Source organism: Phyllobates terribilis, unplaced genomic scaffold (genome assembly GCF_046119375.1).
Source record: "Phyllobates terribilis strain yellow unplaced genomic scaffold, ASM4611937v1 Scaffold_11__3_contigs__length_659146591, whole genome shotgun sequence".
Taxonomy (NCBI): domain Eukaryota; kingdom Metazoa; phylum Chordata; class Amphibia; order Anura; family Dendrobatidae; genus Phyllobates; species Phyllobates terribilis.
In genome coordinates this window covers 609,551,684-609,572,239 of record NW_027362771.1, presented here as the reverse complement: position 1 = coordinate 609,572,239, position 20,556 = coordinate 609,551,684, and the positions used below count along the sequence as shown (strand labels likewise).

General features: G+C 41.4%; 3 non-coding genes across 3 annotated transcripts; all 3 read left to right on the top strand.

Annotated features, from left to right (window-relative positions):
- Nucleotides 1–5,350: 5,350 nt before the first annotated feature.
- On the top strand, nucleotides 5,351–5,432 carry TRNAL-AAG (transfer RNA leucine (anticodon AAG)). Its single transcript has one exon. It is a non-coding gene; the product is annotated as a tRNA-Leu (tRNA).
- A 10,962-nt stretch (nucleotides 5,433–16,394) lies between these two features.
- On the top strand, nucleotides 16,395–16,489 carry TRNAL-AAG (transfer RNA leucine (anticodon AAG)). The gene is given in 2 exon segments: nucleotides 16,395–16,432; nucleotides 16,446–16,489. It is a non-coding gene; the product is annotated as a tRNA-Leu (tRNA).
- A 2,821-nt stretch (nucleotides 16,490–19,310) lies between these two features.
- TRNAL-UAG (transfer RNA leucine (anticodon UAG)) lies at nucleotides 19,311–19,392 on the top strand. Its single transcript has one exon. It is a non-coding gene; the product is annotated as a tRNA-Leu (tRNA).
- Nucleotides 19,393–20,556: the final 1,164 nt, after the last annotated feature.

The window sequence follows — 20,556 nt, the reverse complement described above, 5'->3', positions numbered from 1 at the left end:
AGGAACATGTGAGCAAGTCATACGTATGAAAACAGCATGTGAATAGTCATGTTGGCTTTAGGCATCAGAATTAATTACATAATTTACCATCTATGTTACATCCATGTCAGTTCAATCAATGATCAACCATTCTCAAAATTTGCCAAAATCAATCTTGGTCAAAAGAAGTCTAACTGCGAGCTCATATCCCTGCTGCCTTTTAGGATTATCAATACAGGATGAGTAGAGTGATTAGCAAACATAAACAGAGCCATGCTGCTTCTGCTGCTTTCCAGTAAGTCACCCTAGTGATGGATTTATAGCTACACTGCTCTGCACTGCTGTATAATGTCTTCCTTGCTGCTGCTTCTGATTATCTGTTACGTACAGGCAGGGGTGTAGGAATCCTTCATGTTTGAGTGTCCTGTATGTGGGAGATCATAGCAATTAATTTATACCACCTAATTCAGTGATATCTAAAAATTAGCGGATGAGCCAACAGAGGAAAGATTAGTTAAATATCTGGATACAAGTCATATGTTTTGTAAAATGGTGCCCCAAAGTCAATGTACAAACAATTCCCTGATAATTACGTTGCTGTTGCATAATAACATTTGTCTTTTTGTCATATTGGATATAAAATATTTTCTGCCATTTACATCAAAAGCAAACTTCTGATATAAATAACTTTAAACATATGTAAGAGGTAGCGTGGCCGAGCGGTCTAAGGCGCTGGATTTATGCTCTAGTCTCTCTGGAAGCGTTGGTTCAAATCCCACTGCTGCCATTATTTATTTGGATCAAATTTTTACCAAAAATTAGGAAACGGTTGAGGAAGTAAAGGGGGTTGAGAACTTAGGAGGCAGCAATCATGCTATCTTATAATTTTGAACTACAAAAGGAGGAAAACCTGCAAAAACTGAGATTTTAAGATTGGACTGTAGAAAGACAGTTTTTAATGGACTCAGTAAAAAGCAAGGAAAGGTAGGATGTTCTAAAGGAAAGAAATGTCCAGGAAAGATGGGAGATTTTGCTAAATTTAATTCTCACTGCACAATCAGTAACAATCCCGAAAAGAAGGAAGAATGGAAAGCATTTATGGAGACCAGGATGGCTGAATACTGAACTTAAAAGCTTGCTAAAAAGGAACAAAGAAATTAATATCAAATGAAAAGAAGGGTTCATATCTAAAGAAGAATATAATGCTTTCTGCAGGGAAAGGTGGGCTAGCGTTAGAAGAGCTAAAGCCAGTAATGAAGTGAGGCTTGCAAGAGAGACCAAAAGCAATAAGAAAGGATTTTCGTAGTAAGTCAAAAGTTAAAGAAAAGCCAAAGATGCTATAGGATTTTTAAAGGATGAAAAGGGTAAAGTGGTCAATAATGATGTTGAGAAGACTGAACTTTTAATTTCCTATTTGGCTTCTGTGTTCTCTAAGAAAGCAAATGTAACATCAAGTGATCTTCACTGTGCTGTAGAAGAAAAGGAACATGTGAGCAAGTCATACGTATGAATACAGCATGTGAATAGTCATGATGGCTTTAGGCATCAGAATTAATTACATAATTTACCATCTATGTTACATCCATGTCAGTTCAATCAATGATCAACCATTCTCAAAATTTGCCAAAATCAATCTTGGTCAAATGAGGTCTAACTGCTTGCTCAATAATGATGTTGAGAAGACTGAACTTTTAAATTCCTATTTGGCTTCTCTGTTCTCTAAGAAAGCAAATGTAACATCAAGTGATCTTCAATGTGCTGCAGAAGAAAAGGAACATGTGAAAAAGTCATACGTATGAATACTGCATATGAGTGTTCATCTTAGCTTTAGGCATCAGAATTAATTACATAATTTACCATCTATGTTACATCCATGTCAGTTCAATCAATGATCAACCATTCTCAAAATTTGCCAAAATCAATCTTGGTCAAATGAGGTCTTACTGCTAGCTCATATCCCTGCTGCCTTTTTAGGATTATCAATACAGGATGAGCACAGTGATTAGCAAGCATAAACAGAGCCATGCTGCTTCTGCTGCTTTCCAGTAAGTCACCCTAGTGATGAACTCATAGCTACACTGCTCTGCACTGCTGTATAATGTCTTACTTGCTGCTGCTTCTGATTATCTGTTACGTACAGGCAGGCGTGTAGGAATCCTTCATGTTTGAGTGTCCTGTATGTGGGAGATCATAGCAAGTAATCTATACCACCTAATTCAGTGATATCTAAAAATTAGCGGATGAGCCAACAGAGGAAAGATTAGTTAAATATCTGGATACAAGTCATATGTTTTGCAAAATGGTGCCCCAGAGTCAATGTAAAAACAAATCCCTGATAACTACGTTGCCCATGCATAATAACATTTGTGTTTTTGTCTAATTAGATATACAATGTTTTCTGCCACTTATATCATTAGCAAATTTCTGATTTAAATAAGTTTGAACATCCAAATGAGGTAGCGTGGCCGAGCGGTCTAAGGCGCTGGTTTAAGGCTTCAGTCTCTCTGGAGGCGTAGGTTCAAATCCCATCGCAGCAATTATTTATTTGGATCTAGTTTTTACCAAAAATTAGAAAACAGTTGAGTAAGTAAAGGGGATTGAGAATTTAGGAGGCAGCGTTAATTCTATCCTATACTTTTGAACTACAAAAGGTGGAAAACCTGTGAAAACTAAGATTTTAGGATTGGACTGTAGAAAGGCAGTTTTTAATGGACTCAGTAAAAAGGAAGGAAATGTAGAATGTTATAAAGGAAAGAAATGTCCAGGAAGGATGGGAGATTTTGCTAAATTAAATTCTCACTGCACAATCAGTAACAATCCCGAAAAGAAGGAAGAATGGAAAGCATTTATGGAGACCAGGATGGCTAAATACTGAAATGAAAAGCTTGCTAAAAAGGAAAAAAGAAATGAATATCAAATGAAAAGAAGGGTTCATATCTAAAGAATATAATGCTGTCTGCAGGGAAAGCTGGGCTAGCATTAGAAGAGCTAAAGCCAGTAATGAAGTGAGGCTTGCAAGAGAGACCAAAGGCAATAAGAATCGTTTTTGCAAGTAAGTCAAAAGTTAAAGAAAAGCCAAAGATGCTATAGGATTTTTAAAGGAAGAAAAGGGTAAAGTGGTCAATAATGATGTTGAGAAGACTGAACTTTTAAATTCCTGTTTTGCTTCTGTGTTCTCTAAGAAAGCAAATGTAACATCAAGTGATCTTCACTGTGCTGTAGAAGAAAAGGAACATGTGAGCAAGTCATACATAAGAATACGGCATATGAATAGTCATGTTGGCTTTAGGTATCAGAATTAATTACACAATTTACCATCTATGTTACATCGATGTCAGTTCAATCAATGATCAACGATTCTCAAAATTTGCCAAAATCAATCTTGGTCAAATGAAGTCTAACTGCTAGCTCATATCCCTGCTGCCTTTTTAGGATTATCAATACAGGATGAGCAGAGTGATTAGCAAACATAAACAGAGCCATGCTGCTTTTGCTGCTTTCCAGTAAGTCACCCTAGTGACGAACTCATTGCTACACTGCTCTGCACTGCTGTATAATGTCTTCCTTGCTGCTGCTTCTGATTATCTGTTACGTACAGGCAGGGGTGTAGGAATCCTTCATTTTTGAGTGTCCTGTATGTGGGAGATCATAGCAAGTAATCTATACCACCTAATTCAGTGATATCTAAAAATTAGCGGTTGAGCCAACAGAGGAAAGATTAGTTAAATATCTGGATACAAGTCATATGTTTTGCAAAATGGTGCCCCAGAGTCAATGTACAAACAAATCCCTGATAATTGCGTTGCTCATGCATAATAACATTTGTATTTTTGTCTAATTAGTTATACAATGTTTTCTGCAACTTATATCATTAGCAAATTTCTGATTTAAATAAGTTTGTACAACCGTATGAGGTAGCGTGGCTGAGCGGTCTAAGGAGTTGGATTAAGGCTCCAGTCTCTCTGGAGGCGTGGGTTCAAATCCCACCGCTGACATTATTTATTTGGATCTAATTTTTACCAAAAATTAGGAAACAGTTGAGGAAGTATAGGGGGTTGAGAATTTAGGAGGCAGCGGTAATTTTATCCTATACTTTTGAACTACAAAAGGTGGAAAACCTGCGAAAACTGAGATTTTAAGATTGGACTGTAGAAAGGCAGTTTTTAATGGACTCAGTAAAAAGGAAGGAAAAGTAGGATGTTCTTAAGGAAAGAAATGTCCAGGAAGGATGGGAGATTTTGCTAAATTAAATTCTCACTGCACAATCAGTAACAATCCCAAAAAGAAGGAAGAATGGAAAGCATTTATGGAGACCAGGATGGCTGAATACTGAACTTAAAAGCCTGCTAAAAAGGAACAAAGAAATGAATATCAAATGAAAAGAAGTGTTCATATCTAAAGAAGAATATAATGCTGTCTGCTAGGAAAGGTGGGCTAGCGTTAGAAGAGATAAAGCCAGTAATGAAGTGAGGCTTGCAAGAGAGACCAAAAGCAATAAGAAAGGATTTTGGAAGTGAGTCAAAAGTAAAAGAAAAGCCAAAGATGCTATAGGATTTTTAAAGGATGAAAAGGGTAAAGTGGTCAATAATGATGTTGAGAAGACTGAACTTTTAAATTCCTGTTTTGCTTCTGTGTTCTCTAAGAAAGAAAATGTAACATCAAGTGATCTTCACTGTGCTGTAGAAGAAAAGGAACATGTGAGCAAGTCATACATAACAATACGGCATATGAATAGTCATGTTGGCTTTAGGCATCAGAATTAATTACAAAATCTACCATCTATGTTACATCCATGTCAGTTCAATCAATGATCAACGATTCTCAAAATTTGCCAATATCAATCTTGGTCAAATGAAGTCTAACTGCTAGCTCATATCCCTGCTGCCTTTTTAGGATTATCAATACAGGATGAGCAGAGTGATTAGCAAACATAAACAGAGCCATGCTGCTTCTGCTGCTTTCCAGTAAGTCACCCTAGTGATGGATTCATAGCTACACTGCTCTGCACTGCTGTATAATGTCTTCCTTGCTGCTGCTTCTGATTATCTGTTACGTACAGGCTGGGGTGTAGGAATCCTTTGTGTTTGAGTGTCCTGTATGTGGGAGATCATAGCTAGTAATCTATACCACCTAATTCAGTGATATCTAAAAATTAGCGGTTGAGCCAACAGAGGAAAGATTAGTTAAATATCTGGATACAAGTCATATGTTTTGCAAAATGGTGCCCCAGAGTCAATGTACAAACAAATCCCTGATAATTACGTTGCTCATGCATAATAACATTTGTATTTTTGTCTAATTAGATATACGTTTTCTGCCACTTATATCATTAGCAAATATCTAATTTAAATAAGTTTGAACATCCGTATGAGGTAGCGTGGCCGAGCGGTCTAAGGCGCTGGATTAAGGCTCCAGTCTCTCTGGAGGCGTGGGTTCAAATCCCACTACTGCCTTTATTTATTTGGATCTAATTTTTACCAAAAATTAGGAAACAGTTGAGGAATTAAAGGGGATTGAGAATTTAGGAGACAGCGGTAATTCTATCCTATACTTTTGAACTACAAAAGGTGGAAAACCTGCGAAAACTGAGATTTTAAGATTGGACTGTAGAAAGGCAGTTTTTAATGGACTCAGTAAAAAGGAAGGAAAGGTAGAATGTTATAAAGGAAAGAAATGTCCAGGAAGGATGGGAGATTTTCCTAAATTAAATTCTCACTGCACAATCAGTAACAATCCCGAAAAGAAGGAAGAATGGAAAGCATTTATGGAGACCAGGATGGCTGAATACTGAACTTAAAAGCTTGCTAAAAAGGAACAAAGAAATGAATATCAAATGAAAAGAAGGGTTCATATCTAAAGAAGAATATAATGCTGTCTGCAGGGAAAGGTGGGCTAGCGTTAGAAGAGCTAATGCCAGTAATGAAGTGAGGCTTGCAAGAGAGACCAAAAGCAATAAGAAAGGATTTTGGAAGTAAGTCAAAAGTTAAAGAAAAGCCAAAGATGCTATAGGATTTTTAAAGGATGAAAAGGGTAAAGTGGTCAATAATGATGTTGAGAAGACTGAACTTTTAAATTCCTGTTTTGCTTCTGTGTTCTCTAAGAAAGCAAATGTAACATCAAGTGATCTTCACTGTGCTGTAGAAGAAAAGGAACATGTGAGCAAGTCATACGTATGAATACGGCATATGAATAGTCATGTTGGCTTTAGGCATCAGAATTAACTACATAATTTACCATCTATGTTACATCCATGTCAGTTCAATCAATGATCAACCATTCTCAAAATTTGCCAAAATCAATCTTGGTCAAAAGACGTCTAACTGCTAGCTCATATCCCTGCTGCCTTTTTAGGATTATCAATACAGGATGAGTAGAGTGATTAGCAAACATAAACAGAGCCATGCTGCTTCTGCTGCTATCCAGTAAGTCAACCTATTGATGAACTCATAGCTACACTGCTCTGCACTGCTGTATAATGTCTTCCTTGCTGCTGCTTCTGATTATCTGTTACGTACAGGCAGGGGTGTAGGAATCCTTCATGTTTGAGTGTCCTGTATATGGGAGATCATAGCAAGTAATCTATACCACCTAATTCAGTGATATCTAAAAATTAGCGGATGAGCCAACAGAGGAAAGATTAGTTAAATATCTGGATACAAGTCATATGTTTTGTAAAATGGTGCCCCAGAGTCAATGTACAAACAAATCCCTGATAATTACTTTGCTCATACATAATAACATTTGTCTTTTTGTATTATTGGATATAAAATATTTTCTGCCACTTACATCAAAAGCAAACTTTTGATATAAATAACATTAAACATATGTAAGAGGTAGCGTGGCCGAGCAGTCTAAGGTGCTGGATTTAGGCTTCAGTCTCTCTGGAGGCTTGGGATCAAATCCCACCGCCACCATCATTTATTTGGATCTAATTTTTACCAAAAATTAGGAAACAGTTGAGGAAGTAAAGGGGATAGAGATTTTAGGAGGCAGCGGTAATTCTATCCTATACTTTTGAACTACAAAAGGAGGAAAACCTGCGAAAACTGAGATTTTAAGATTGGACTGTGGAAAGGCAGTTTTTAATGGACTCAGTAAAAAGGAAGGAAAGGTAGAATGTTATAAAGGAAAGAAATGTCCAGGAAGGATGGGAGATTTTGCTAAATTAAATTCTCACTGCACAATCAGTAACAATCCCGAAAAGAAGGAAGAATGGAAAGCATTTATGGAGACCAGGATGGCTGAATACTGAACTTAAAAGCTTGCTAAAAAGGAACAAATTAATGAATATCAAATGAAAAGAAGGGTTCATATCTAAAGAAGAATATAATGCTGTCTGCAGGGAAAGGTGGGCTAGCGTTAGAAGAGCTAAATCCAGTAATGAAGTGAGGCTTGCAAGAGAGACCAAAAGCAATAAGAAAGGATTTTGGAAATAAGTCAAAAGTTAAAGAAAAGCCAAAGATGCTATAGGATTTTTAAAGGATGAAAAGGGTAAAGTGGTCAATAATGATGTTGAGAATAGAGATGAGCGTTGTTCTACTCGAACTGTTCGACAATCTCAAATTCGAGCTGTTTTGGGCGGTGTTCGAGCCGGTCGGCGAACACGAACAATTTGAGAAAAATTCGGCTGTTCGAGGTTATGTTCGTGCACCAAAATCATAACTGGATTTTTTCTCAGTAATCATGAAAATTAATGTTAATACGCAGTTTGAGTGTACAGCGGGGCGGGGGGAGGGGCAGGGGATGGATCTCTGCAGGAACAATGAAGATCTCCATTTTTTTTTCTCTTTCCCGCATTTGCAGTGGGGAGGTGCAATCTGTCAGCCTATCAGCAGTGCACACACGGAGCGAAGTGCTTTTTTTCACACAAGCAAGGGCATGTGTGATTGGCAGTGTATGTCACATGTCCTTGCCCTATAAGACCAAGCCATTTTCCCCGTCGCCACCATTTTCTCACTGCTGCAGCTGCGTGTTAGACGGCACCGCTGTTGCTGTGTGCGCTATACCTTGTTAATTTCAAGCCAATTTTCGCACAAATATACAGATAGCTTGGGAGTAGGGAATAGTTGTGATTGCAGTCCTTTTAAGGACTAGGTTACAGCATTTCCTACGACTTTTATCAGGCAGGTCTGTGCTCTTAAATAGATAGATTGTGGGAGTAAAGACTAATTGTAATTGGAGTCCTTTTCAGGACTAGGTTACATCAGTTCCTATCAGTTTTTGCCAGGCAGGTCTGTGCCAGTGCTGTGCAAGTTTTTTTCACAGAATTTGGCTGAATCTAGCAAAGCTAATCCTTTTTGGCCTATTGAAGAGTGTGTTAGTCAGTGGAGTAGCCTATCTGTGTTGCAAGATATACCACCTGTGTATAGAATACCAATTTTTTTACTGCACCTAGTGAAGTAAAATCTTTTGGGCATAGCATCATTCTATTAGTCCATCTATACTGACCTCCATCAGGTTGCAAACTGAATATAATTTTTTTCTGCATCTAGCTCTGAAAAAATATTTGGGCTTCTAGCAGTGTGTGGGACTTGGTCTATTAGTCCATCTATACTGACCTCCATCAGGTTGCAAATTAAAAATAATTTTTTTCTTCATTTAGCTCTGAAAAAATATTTGGGCTTCTAGCAGTGTGTGGGACTTGTTCTATTAGTCCTTCTATACTGACCTCCAGCAGGTTGCAAATTGAATATAATTTTTTTCTGCATCTAGCTCTGAAAAAATATTTGGGCTTCTAGCGGTGTGTGGGACTTGGTCTATTAGTCCATCTATACTGACCTCCATCAGGTTGCAAATTAAAAATAATTTTTTTCTGCATCTAGCTCTGAAAAAATATTTGGGCTTCTAGCAGTGTGTGGAACTTGGTCTATTAGTCCATCTATACTGACCTCCATCAGGTTGCAAATTAAAAATAATTTTTTTCTTCATTTATCTCTGAAAAAATATTTGGGCTTCTAGCAGCGTGTGGGACTTGTTCTATTAGTCCATCTATACTGACCTCCATCAGGTTGCAAATTAAAAATAATTTTTTTCTGCATCTAGCTCTGAAAAAATATTTGGGCTTCTAGCAGTGTGTGGGACTTGGTCTATTAGTCCATCTATACTGACCTCCATCAGGTTGCAAATTAAAAATAATTTTTTTCTGCATCTAGCTCTGAAAAAATATTTGGGCTTCTAGCAGTGTGTGGGACTTGGTCTATTAGTCCATCTATACTGACCTCCATCAGGTTGCAAATTGAATAAAAAAATTTTCTGCATCTAGCTCTGAAAAAATATTTGGGCTTCTAGCGGTGTGTGGGACTTGGTCTATTAGTCCATCTATACTGACCTCCATCAGGTTGCAAATTAAAAATAATTTTTTTCTGCATCTAGCTCTGAAAAAATATTTGGGCTTCTAGCAGTGTGTGGGACTTGGTCTATTAGTCCATCTATACTGACCTTCATCAGGTTGCAAATTGAATAAAAAAAATTTCTGCATCTAGCTCTGAAAAAATATTTGGGCTTCTAGCGGTGTGTGGGACTTGGTCTATTAGTCCATCTATACTGACCTCCATCAGGTTGCAAATTAAAAATAATTTTTTTCTGCATCTAACCCAGCCAATAGTTTTGGCCTAATACCACAATTTGGCCACTCAGCTCTGCTCGGTTACCATCCATTGTTTTTTTGTGCAAACAACTCCGGAGTTGTGAATTAGTTAACCACCAAAATGAGTGGAAAAAGGCCTGCTGCTGGTGGAAAGGGGAATAGGCGTGTTGGGAAGGGGAAAAAAGGTTGTGTCCGTGGGGTAGGTGCAGAAGAAAGACCATCTTCCAGCCAACTAAAATGTCTACTTCTTTTAGCGGACAATGTGATAAGATCCCTTTCTTACGGCCACGCCAATCGCTACAAATTCCAGATGAGGCACAAAAACAGCAGGTGCTTCAACGGATATCAAGTGCTCCTTTAAGTGTGCTCTCCTCCACATCAACTTCAACATCACAAATACTCCAGTCCTCAAAGGTGTCACCCAAATCGCACTTGCTTCCTCACAGCTCCCAAATCTCCAGCTGCCCTTCTGAGTATGAGGTAGAACAGATGGTTGAGTCTGCAGAGCTGTTTACTCATACTATAGCCTGGGAATCAGAGGTCGACTCCAGCGCTTCTGTGAATCCAGACGAGGAAATGATCTGCACTGATGCCCAGAATCTTTATGAGTCGGATCCAGGACCAGACGCAGAAGGTTCTGACCATAATGTAGACCCTCATTCCCAAACCGTAACTCCTGTTGGTGGAGACAATGAGGAAGACGATGATAAGACTCAAATACCTGATTGGAGCGACAACTTTAGTTTTTTGTCAGGGCAGGAACAGGTTGGCTCTGAGGACGACGGGTGTGATAACGCACAGGGTGATGATGATGAGGTCGGAGATCCCACTTACTGTCAACCCACAGTCAGCCAAGAGATGAGGTCAGCAGAGGAGGTGGAGGAAGATGCTAGTGACGACGAGGTCAGGTTGCGCCTTCCTGGACAGAGACGTAGTACTGGAAGCACGTCAACAACTGCATCCTCAAACACAACTCTGCCTCTCACCACAAGTCGTGGTGGCTCTTCAGGTCGCATGGGTGCTAAGCCTTGCATAGCCTGGGCATTTTTTCAGATCGATAAAGATGACCCAACTCGTGTTATCTGTAACATTTGTCAGCAAAAGCTAAGTAGAGGCCAAAAAATACATAGTTTGAGTACTTCATGCATGAACTGGCACATGGACATGAAGCATAAGTTGCAGTGGGAAGCTCAGTGTGCTACAATGCGGTCTAGCCGGCCGGGCCAACCACCGTCTGCCATATCTTGTGCATCCGCGGCCTCTTCATCCTCTGTGACTGGGGGGACAGCAGTCACACCTGTTTTGGGGCGCAGACCTGCCACCTCTTTACCCGCAACAGCCAGCGTGATTGGCAGGTCATCATTTTCTTTGGAGGTGGTAACACCAGCTGGTCTTGAGCGCTGTCCGACATCGATAGCACCACCTTTGGATCAAGGCAACCTAACATGTCCGCCTGCATCTTCCTCACAGACCGGCAGTTTGCAGGGGACACCCTTATCAACCCCGTCTAAGCACAATAGCCAGCCCTCGGTCCCTCAGATGTGGACAAGTAAAAGACCATTTCCTCCTAGCCATGTGAAAGCTAAGAGGTTGAATTTCACCATCTGCAAGCTCTTGGCTACAGAAATGCTGCCTTTCCGCCTGGTGGACATAGAGGATTTTCGAGACCTTATGTCCGTCGCAGTGCCCCAGTACCAGATGCCCAGTCGGCACTACTTCTCAAAGAAAGGTGTGCCTGCGCTCCACCAGCATGTCGCACACAACATCACCGCTTCTTTGAGAAACTCTGTGTGTGACAGGGTGCATTTCACCACAGACACTTGGACGAGAAGGCATGGACAGGGGCGTTACATGTCGCTGACTGGGCACTGGGTAACTATGGTGACAGCAGGACAAGGGGCTGCTGTCCAAGTCTTGCCATCCCCACGAGTTGTGCGTCAATCCTCTTTATGTCATTTTTCCTCCACTGCTTCTGCCTCCTCAACCTCCTCTCGGTCTTCCACCTGCACCCAAAGCCTGTCTGGTCATGCCACAAGCTTTCTAACTGCGCAGAAGGGATCCTGCACACCTCCTTACTATGCTGGCAGTAGGGCTCAACGTCATCAGGTGGTTTTTACATTGAAATGTCTGGGAAATGTGAGTCACACAGCTGAGGAGTTGTGGTCAGCTCTGGAGAACCAATTTCATGAATGGTTGTCTCCACTGGACCTGAAACCAGGGAAGGCCGTGTGCGACAATGCTGCAAACCTGGGTGCGGCCCTTCTCCGGGGCAATGTCACACACGTGCCTTGTATGGCTCACGTGTTGAACCTGGATGTCCAGCAATTTTTAGCCCACTATCCCAGACTAGATGGCCTTCTGCAGAGGGCACGGTCGCTGTGTGCTCACTTTCGCCGTTCACATCCCGCAGCTCAGCGACTTACATCTCTACAGAAGTCGTTGGGCCTGCCACTTCACCGGCTAAAATGCGATGTGCCTACCCGGTGGAATTCAACTCTGCACATGTTGCAGCGACTGTGGCAGCACCGACAAGCCCTGGTGCAATACGTTCTGACGTATAGCCTGGGCCAACGAGATTCAGAGGTGGGGCAAATCACGCTGGAGGAGTGGTCTCAGATCAGGGACCTATGCACCCTTCTGCACAGTTTTGAAATGGCGACGAAGATGTTTAGTGCTGATGATGCCATTATCAGCATGACTATTCCGGTGATTTACATGCTGGAGCACATGTTAAACAGAATTCGGAGTCAGGTGGTGGCACAAGAGGAGGTGGAGGAAGTAGAGGAGGAGGAGTTGTATGCGGAAGGGCTAACATCTGCAAGGTCCAGACGGTTGGCAGCACCAGGGCGGCAGGCATGTGAGGGTGGGGGAGATGATTTTACCAGGGCGCATGGTAGCAGCCAAACTAGTGAGGAAGGTGCAGGAGCCCAGGAAGAAGTGGAGGACGAACTGATGGAAGACTCATCAGATGAGGGAGACCTTGATCACATTTCTGTTGTGCGAGGTTGGGGGGAGAGGACAGAGGAAGGAAGCATGATTGTTACCTCGCCACCAACACAACAGGGACTTGGTGCTCCTGGATGCGCAACACACATGAGTGCCTTCTTGCTGCACTACCTGCAACATGACCCTCGAATTGTGAGAATTAGAAATAATCCTGACTACTGGGTTGCCACACTGTTAGATCCCCGGTACAAAAGTAAATTTGCAGAAATTATTCCTGCCATAGAAAGGGATGCACGCATGCAGGAGTATCAGCAGAGACTGTTGCAGAATCTTACATGTGCTTTTCCACAAAATACCAGTGGTTCACGTAGTGAATCTTACAGTTCTAACTTGCCAACCGTGGTCTGTATGGAATTGTTCAATAAAGGGCCCAAAATTAAGATAACATAGATGGGAGATGTCTCTATGAATAGGAATTCCTAAGTATTTGATACCCTGTGAGGGCCAGGCAAAGGGAAAGTTGGACTGGATGGAATCCTATATGGATTTAGGGAGGGAGACATCGAGGGCCTCAGACTTCGCTGCATTGATTTTAAAATTTTACCATGTAACAAAGTGATCTATTTCAGCCATAACAGCAGGGATGGATATATGTGATTGAGTGATATATACTAGGACATCATCAGCAAATAGAGAGCACTTGTACTCGGTGCCTCCCACCTCAATCCACCTAATATTGGGGTTATGGCGAATTGATGAGAGCAGGTGCTCCGTCACTAGGATGTATAAGAGAGGGGACAGAGGACATCCCTGCCTTGTCCCATTGGTGATTGTGAAAGGTGATGAAAATGTTCTGACGCACCCCCTGGGCCTTGGGACACCCGGAGCCGGACCCTTTTTGGTGGATGCTGGTGGTTGTAGTCTTCGTGACGGCGATCCGGTTCCGTGGCTCAGGGCGGTCAAACCAGTGGCGGAACTATTTATGTGGTTTTGATGTTTAAATGTCCGACTACGCCACCCGTGGATTGCGGTCAGAGTGAACCGCCGCTACAGGGCAGACCGCTAAGGCTGGTGTTGTGGGTGCAGCAGAGCGTAGCATAACTCCCCACGGGAGGAGTATAGCCTCAGGGCAGTGTATGCGGAGGATGGGGGTGATGGTGCAGGGCAGCAGCAGTAACGACACGGAGTCAGTGATGCAGTTCAGGGTTTTTACTCACAGTTCTTATTATCCAGACCACGTCTGCAGGTAACGGCTGCCCACGTCGTACTGTGCTCAACAGGTGAGGGGCTCAGACAACTCCCAGATAACTTTGGAGCGCTTCACAGGACCCCCTTTGTGTGTCCTTTGTCTGGCCTTTCTTACCAACACTTCTGTCCGGCTGCCTCGGGCCTCCTCTTGGTAAACTTGGCGCCAGTTTCCCTGACCCTATGTGGTGCCTTCCTAGCGGGTGGAGCAAGGGGCTGCGCCACATAAAATGTCAGAGCCTCCGGTTTCTAGCTGAGGGTCGTTTCCTGCCTCCACTAGTTCGGGGACCGGTCTCCCCCTTTGGCCTGACCCCTCCACGCAGGTGGATTCGGGCGTGCGGTGGCGACTCGCCCGTCCGCACCCCTGGGATCCCTTCATTCCTCGTTCCTGGAGCCTTCTCCGCTCCTCTTCCTTCCTTCTCCCTCTTGCAGGCCTGGGCCTCTGTTACTAGGCCCACCTCCGGAGCAGAGCTCATGCAGAGCCCCTGCTCCCTGCCACTTCTGCTCAGACTTCTCTGCACTGAACTAAGATGGTGCCCACCTTTTATACTCCCTTCTCAATGCACCCAGGAACTGCTTCCTCCCTGCTCCTGCACTGCAGGGTTCCCCTTCCTCAGTGTTCCCTCCCCCCACTCCAGCCAGGGACAGGGACTGTCGTGCCCATCTCAGGGGCATATTGGTCGCCCTGCCCCACGGCAATGTGGTGTAATGCATGCAGGTGTCGGGTCCTGATCCACACTCCATCCTTATCTGAGAGTGAGATATCACACCTCTGGGTGAGGTGCAATACGTCTGTAGCAACCGAGCCATCGGTGCTACAGTTCCATTTATCTTCAGCCTAGGTGACGTATTGTGATACAGGGCCGTGATTTTGGCTATAAAAGGGTCCCCTAGACCCCTACCCCAAGCTTTTTAAGAGAATCATATATGGCGTGCCAGGAGACTCTATGGAATGCTTTCTCAGCATCCAACGAGAGTATCTACTTACAAATTTTTAACTGCATCTAGCCCAGGAAATACTTTGTGCCTAGTAGCAGTGTCTGCTAGTCAGCGGATTATCCCGGCTGTTAAGCAAGCTACACCACCTGTAGTTTGGACACTTAATTTTTTCAAAGGAAATGCTTCGGGACCACGGGATACTTAGTGAAGAGCATCAGGAGGCACCCCAAGTCATAGGGGCTGGGACTGGCACTAGGATGCCTTGCGGTGGACAGCCGAGCTCGATCCTTATAAAAGCTTTTTAACTGCAGCAGCTTTAGTGGACGCTACTGGAGCTGGAATTACGCGGCTGCTGGCATGAGACTTGCCCTCCAATAGATCCTTGTAAATGGATTTAAAGTGTATTCATTCAAATTAGAGGGACAATTTAAATTAAAAAGCTTAGAGCTGCCTCCACCACAGGGGGGCTCTCTCGACCCACCAGCAGACAGGCACCAGTATTGGCAGAGGGGGGCTGGCCGTCAGGGTTCACCGCGGCTCTGGCACAAACCCGGCGACACGGAGGTGGCACGGGCAGGAGCGGACTGGCCGTCTCGGCTTCTCACTTTTTGGATTTTAGAAGGGCATGACATGCCTATATCTGTGTCTCCCCCTCCTTTTACTCCTCCACCTCTTTTCTTTTCGCATGACTATATGTACTTGTCACTTTTCCATGTGTTAGTTGTGTCTTCTGAGCAGTTTGTCAGCTTTTGGACACCTTTGAAGGTGTTTTCTATGTGTTTCTATGTGTTTTTGTTTGCCTGCCATTGGTTTTAACGGTGTTCGAAGGTGTTCGACGAACAGTTCGACGAACACACGGGTGTTCGACGAACCGAACCGAACTCGAACACTACGGGGGTGGCTCAACACTAGCTGAGAAGACTGAACTTTTAAATTCCTGTTTTGCTTCTGTGTTCTCTAAGAAAGCAAATGTAACATCAAGTGATCTTCACTGTGCTGTAGAAGAAAAGGAACATGTGAGCAAGTCATACGTATGAATACGGCATATGAATAGTCATGTTGGCTTTAGGCATCAGAATTAACTACATAATTTACCATCTATGTTACATCGATGTCAGTTCAATCAGTGATCAACGATTCTCAAAATTTGCCAAAATCAATCTTGGTCAAATGAAGTCTAACTGCTAGCTCATATCCCTGCTGCCTTTTTAGGATTATCAATACAGGATGAGCAGAGTGATTAGCAAACATAAACAGAGACATGCTGCTTCTGCTGCTTTCCATTAAGTCACCCTAGTGATGAACTCATAGCTACACTGCTCTGCACTGCTGTATAATGTCTTCCTTGCTGCTGCTTCTGATTATCTGTTACGTACAGGCAGCGGTGTAGGAATCCTTCATGTTTGAGTGTCCTGTATGTGGGAGATCATAGCAAGTAATCTATAATACCTAATTCAGTGATATCTAAAAATTAGCTGTTGAGCCAACAGAGGAAAGATTAGTTAAATATCTGGATACAAGTCATATGTTTTGCAAAATGGTGCCCCAGAGCAGAGTCAATGTACAAACAAAATCCCTGATAATTGCGTTGCTCATGCATAATAACATTTGTATTTTTGTCTAATTAGTTTTACAATGTTTTCCGCAACTTATATCATTAGCAAATTTCTGATTTAAATAAGTTTTAACATCTGTATGAGGTAGCGTTGCCGAGTGGTCTAAGGCGCTGGATTAAGGCGCTGGATTAAGGCTCCAGTCCCTCTGGAGGCGTGGGTTCAAATCCCACCGCTGCCATTATTTATTTGGATCTAATTTTTACCAAAAATTAGGAAACAGTTGAGGAAGTATAGGGGGTTGAGAATTTAGGAGGCAGCAGTAATTTTATCCTATACTTTTGATCTACAAAAGGTGGAAAACCTGCGAAAACTGAGATTTTAAGATTGGACTGTAGAAAGGCAGTTTTTAATGGACTCAGTAAAAAGGAAGGAAAGTTAGGATGTTCTAAAGGAAAGAAATGTCCAGGAAGGATGGGGGATTTTGCTAAATTAAATTCTCACTGCACAATCAGTAACAATCCCAAAAAGAAGGAAGAATGGAAAGCATTTATGGAGACCAGGATGTCTGAATACTCTACTTAAAAGCTTGCTAAAAAGGAACAAAGAAATGAATATCAAATGAAAAGAAGGGTTCATATCTAAAGAAGAATATAATGCTGTCTGCTGGGAAAGGTGGGCTAGCGTTAGAAGAGTTAAAGCCAGTAATGAAGTGAGGCTTGCAAGAGACACCAAAAGCAATAAGAAAGGATTTTGGAAGTAAGTCAAAAGTTAAAGAAAAGCCAAAGATGCTATAGGATTTTTAAAGGATGAAAAGGGTACAGTGGTCAATAATGATGTTGAGAAGATTGAAATTTTAAATTCCTGTTTTGCTTCTGTGTTCTCTAAGAAAGCAAATGTAACATCAAGTGATCTTCACTGTGCTGTAGAAGAAAAGGAACATGTGAGCAAGTCATACATAACAATACGGCATATGAATAGTCATGTTGGCTTTAGGCATCAGAATTAATTACATAATTTACCATCTATGTTACATCGATGTCAGTTCAATCAATGATCAACGATTCCCAAAATTTGCCAATATCAATCTTGGTCAAATGAAGTCTAACTGCTAGCTCATATCCCTGCTGCCTTTTTAGGATTATCAATACAGGATGAGCAGAGTGATTAGCAAACATAAACAGAGCCATGCTGCTTCTGCTGCTTTCCAGTAAGTCACCCTAGTGATGGATTCATAGCTACACTGCTCTGCACTGCTGTATAATGTCTTCCTTGCTGCTGCTTCTGATTATCTGTTACGTACAGGCTGGGGTGTAGGAATCCTTCATGTTTGAGTGTCCTGTATGTGGGAGATCATAGCAAGTAATCTATACCACCTAATTCAGTGATATCTAAAAATTAGCGGATGAGCCAACAGAGGAAAGATTAGTTAAATATCTGGATACAAGTCATATGTTTTGTAAAATGGAGTCCCAGAGTCAATGTACAAACAAATCCCTGATAATTACGTTGCTCATACATAATAACATTTGTCTTTTTGTATTATTGGATATAAAATATTTTCTGTCACTTACATCAAAAGCAAACTTTTGATATAAATAACATTAAACATATGTAAGAGGTAGCGTGGCCGAGCAGTTTAAGGTGCTTGATTTAGGCTTCAGTCTCTCTTGAGGCTTGGGTTCAAATCCCACCGCCGCCATCATTTATTTGGATCTAATTTTTACCAAAAATTAGGAAACAGTTGAGGAAGTAAAGGGGATAGAGATTTTAGGAGGCAGCGTTAATTCTATACTATACTTTTGAACTACAAAAGGAGGAAAACCTGCGAAAACTGAGATTTTAAGATTGGACTGTAGAAAGGCAGTTTTTAATGGACTCAGTAAAAAGGAAGGAAAGGTAGGATGTTCTAAAGGAAAGTAATGTCCAGGAAGGATGGGAGATTTTGCTAAATTAAATTCTCACAGCACAATCAGTAACAATCCCGAAAAGAAGGAAGAATGGAAAGCATTTATGGAGACCAGGATGGCTGAATACTGAACTTAAAAGCTTGCTAAAAAGGATCAAAGAAATGAATATCAAATGGAAAGAAGAATATAATGCTGTTTGCATTGAAAGCTGGGCTAGCATTAGAAGAGCTAAAGCCTGTAATGAATTGAGGCTTGCAAGAGAGACCAAAAGCAATAAAAAAGGATTTTGGAAGTAAGTCAAAAGTTAAAGAAAAGCCAAAGATGCTTTAGGATTTTTAAAAGATGAAAAGGGTAAAGTGGTCAATAATGATGTTGAGAAGACTGAACTTTTAATTTCCTATTTGGCTTCTGTGTTCTCTAAGAAAGTAAATGTAACATCAAGTGATCTTCACTGTGCTGTAGAAGAAAAGGAACATGTGAGCAAGTCATACGTATGAATACAGCATGTGAATAGTCATGTTGGCTTTAGGCATCAGAATTAATTACATAATTTACCATCTATGTTACATCCATGTCAGTTCAATCAATGATCAACCATTCTCAAAATTTGCCAAAATCAATCTTGGTCAAAAGAAGTCAAACTGCTAGCTCATATCCCTGCTGCCTTTTAGGATTATCAATACAGGATGAGTAGAGTGATTAGCAAACATAAACAGAGCCATGCTGCTTCTGCTGCTTTCCAGTAAGTCATCCTAGTGATGGATTCATAGCTACACTGCTCTGCACTGCTGTATAATGTCTTCCTTGCTGCTGCTTCTGATTATCTGTTAAGTACAGGCAGGGGTGTAGGAATCTTTCATGTTTGAGGGTCCTGTATGTGGGAGATCATAGCAAGTAATCTATACCACCTAATTCAGTGATATCTAAAAATTAGCGGATGAGCCAACAAAGGAAAGATTAGTTGAATATCTGGGTACAAGTTATATGTTTTGTAAAATGGTGCCCCAAAGTCAATGTACAAACAATTCCCTTATAATTACGTTGCTGTTGCATAATAACATTTGTCTTTTTCTCATATTGGATATAAAATATTTTCTGCCACTTACATCAAAAGCAAACTACTGATATAAATAACTTTAAACATATGTAAGAGGTAGCGTGGCCGAGCGGTCTAAGGCGCTGGATTTAGGCTCCAGTCTCTCTGGAGTCGTGGGTTCAAATCCCACCGCTGCTATTATTTATATGGATCAAATTTTTACCAAAAATTAGGAAACGGTTGAGGAAGTAAAGGGGGTTGAGAACTTAGGAGGCAGCGATCATAGTATTCTATAATTTTGAACTACAAAAGGAGGAAAACCTGCGAAAACTGAGATTTTAAGATTGGACTGTAGAAAGACAGTTTTTAATGGACTCAATAAAAAGTAAGGAAATGTAGGATGTTCTAAAGGAAAGAAATGTCCAGGAAGGATGGGAGATTTTGCTAAATTAAATTCTCACTGCACAATCAGTAACAATCCCGAAAAGAAGGAAGAATGAAAAGCATTTATTGAGACCAGGATGGCTGAATACTGAACTTAAAAGCTTGCTGAAAAGGAACAAAGAAATGAGTATCAAATGGAAAGAAGGGTTCATATCTAAAGAAGAATATAATGCTGTCTGCAGGGAAAGCTGGGCTAGAGTTAGAAGAGCTAAAGCCAGTAATGAATTGAGGCTTGCAAGAGAGACCAAAAGCAATAAGAAAGGATTTTGGAAGTAAGTCAAAAGTTAAAGAAAAGCCAAAGATGCTATAGGATTTTTAAAGGATGAAAAGGGTAAAGTGGTCAATAATGATGTTGAGAAGACTGAACTTTTAAATTCCTGTTTTGCTTCTGTGTTCTCTAAGAAAGCAAATGTAACATCAAGTGATCTTCACTGTGCTGTAGAAGAAAAGGAACATGTGAGCAAGTCATACATAAGAATACGGCATATGAATAGTCATGTTGGCTTTAGGCATCAGAATTAATTACATAATTTACCATCTATGTTACATCGATGTCAGTTCAATCAATGATCAACGATTCTCAAAACTTGCCAAAATCAATCTTGGTCAAATGAAGTCTAACTGCTAGCTCATATCCCTGCTGCCTTTTTAGGATTATCAATACAGGATGAGCAGAGTGATTAGCAAACATAAACAGAGCCATGCTCCTTCTGCTGCTTTCCAGTGAGTCACCCTAGTGACGAACTCATTGCTAGACTGCTCTGCACTGCTGTATAATGTCTTCCTTGCTGCTGCTTCTGATTATCTGTTATGTACAGGCAGGGGAGTAGGAATCCTTCATTTTTCAGTGTCCTGTATGTGGGAGATCATAGCAAGTAATCTATACCACCTAATTCAGTGATATCTAAAAATTAGCGG